We start from the raw sequence: 2307 nt of genomic DNA on the forward strand, positions 1-2307 counted from the left end.
TTTTCACAAGTGAGGTGTAGCCAACATTTTAAAAACTCTTAGTGCAAAAATCTAAACTGATCACATTTGTAACACGGATAGTCTTTGTTGCAAAACCAGATTCCATGCTTTCATTACAGTTATAAATATTTAAGTCCACATAGTCAATCTTTCAAATACAAGATTATTGTAATGTGTACTAATAAGAACATTTTGTTACTGTAAAATAACAGAAACAAAACCGCATCATCTTCTTTCAATTTAGTACTTTTCACAATCAGTTAATTCAACAACAAACAATGCAAGATACATGTGTCAAAACTGAATTAAGAGGCTCCAGATGACACATTGGAAAATACACTTTATGTAATTGAATCCATAATGTATTGTATCTATGACTGAATTTATTCTGTTGACCTTTTACAAATGTGAGTTATAGTAATGTGGCAGTCTCTATGGTAGTCAGTCATGTTTACAGTATGACATGGCATACATGTAATGTAAAATGCTGTATTTGACACAGCCTCTCTGATGCATCTCTGATCAATCTGATGTTACAGTTTCATCTCCCTTGTACTCTCCTGCTATTCACAAAAGACAAATTAGAACATAGTGGTTATCTATAAATCACTAATCTAAAAAGAAATTCTTACATTTTGGTATCAGAAATTGCAAACATGTTCTAAATGTCCAAAGAATCAATATCTAGGTGTAATGATTCATTGCTTGATTAACCATTAACTTCAGTTGGATTATAATATGTATTAAACTGAACGAGAAGATGAAGATGAAAAGCAAAATTTGAAAGTAAGAGCTTTACAAGCTTATTTTGTGTTTTTTGAGGTGATGACAATTGTAAATTGTGGTTACACACCTCAGTGTATGTGGGAGTTTGATTGCAAGAGGAAGATTCACGTTTACGTTTTTACTGTTTGTAACTAGTTGTTGACAGACCATGTCATTGCAATACAGAAAGGAAAAGACAGCACTGTCTGCAAAGCACAAAGAAAAAAAAAGTAGACATGTGAACAGGTCAGATTTAGAAAAAAAAGTCTAATGAAATGTATAGAAATATGCTTGATTATGACAACTTGTTCAACCATTTTGCATGTGACTGAACTGATGCCTAAATGTTTTGGGGGGTGAGACAATTCAAAAGAGACCCATTATAATACATTTTGATCAACGTGACATAAGCAATTGGTAATAGGAAACAACAGAGAATAGATAATCATTTGTATATAAAGCATTTGCAACTGTTTTTTGATGTGCACAAGTGAAACAATGATGTGAAGGTTAGCCTAGTTTTGAGAATTTCAATTCTGATCTGAGAAATGTACCAAAGCGACAGAGAAAAACTGTAAAAAAAAAAAAAAAAAAAAAAAATCTGCCTGATATAGATAGATAGATAGACAGACAGACAGACAGACAGACAGGTAGATAGATCTTTTCAAATAAAATTAACTTCATTTGCAACATTAAGTCAATATTATTAAAATAAATAAAATGGCTAAGATTGTCAATTTACTATATCAGTCTATTATGACTTGCATGCGGTGGCTTATCTGAAACTTTATCATTTGAGACAAAATTGCCAGCTGAGGAACATTGAATAGACTTCATGTGATCTCCTTTGCAACATAAAAAACTGATCTTCAAAATGAGCGATATAATTTACTTAGCTCCACAAAGGCAGCCCATGGCCTCAAGATGTCACTCTGCTGAGGTTCATCTATAGCCTTTTTACAGAATCATGAATAAAAATGTTTGGGATAATTTAAGTGAAAAGTTCAAATGAAAAAAGAAAAGAAGAGAAAAAAAAAAGAAAAGCTAGACCAGGGCTATTTTGATAAGTCCCATTTATGCTGTCATGGCAGCAGCACTCAGTCTGCTTTAACTCCACAAGTTTGCTATGATCATATAATTATCCAAAGAGCATCTTGTTCTTGAATCTTGATCTTTTGAACAATGGAATTAAAATGGTCAATGTCACAAACATGCTCATTTGATTAGTGACCTAAACAGTGCCACATCATCTTAAATATTTCTCTCTCATTTGACAAGTGTTTTATTTTTATTTTTGTTTGTTTGATTCTATTTGAATTGTCTTAAGTCATTCATTTCTTTCGACTAAAAATACATTAATGTAGGCTAGCCTACATTTACTTTTCCATTTCAAACATTATGAAATTAGAGAAATGAAAGCCACAGACTTCCATGTGTTAAAATGTAGCTACTAACGTTCTTTCTCGAACACCACGAGAAGTCTCTGTTGATGACACGCCACTTGCTCTTGTAGCCTAAAGCAACACGTGAGCATCTCTGTAA

The 2307-nt window shown here is 32.4% G+C and overlaps 1 protein-coding gene across 1 annotated transcript in view; it reads right to left on the minus strand.

Annotated features, from left to right (window-relative positions):
- asz1 (ankyrin repeat, SAM and basic leucine zipper domain containing 1) overlaps positions 1 to 2307 on the minus strand; it is a 31072-nt gene that overhangs the window by 18695 nt on the left and 10070 nt on the right. The gene's annotated exons all lie outside the window — the stretch shown is intronic.

The sequence above is a fragment of the Pimephales promelas genome, chromosome 10 (assembly GCF_988280905.1).
Source record: "Pimephales promelas chromosome 10, fPimPro1.hap1.1, whole genome shotgun sequence".
NCBI classification, from domain to species: Eukaryota; Metazoa; Chordata; class Actinopteri; order Cypriniformes; family Leuciscidae; genus Pimephales; species Pimephales promelas.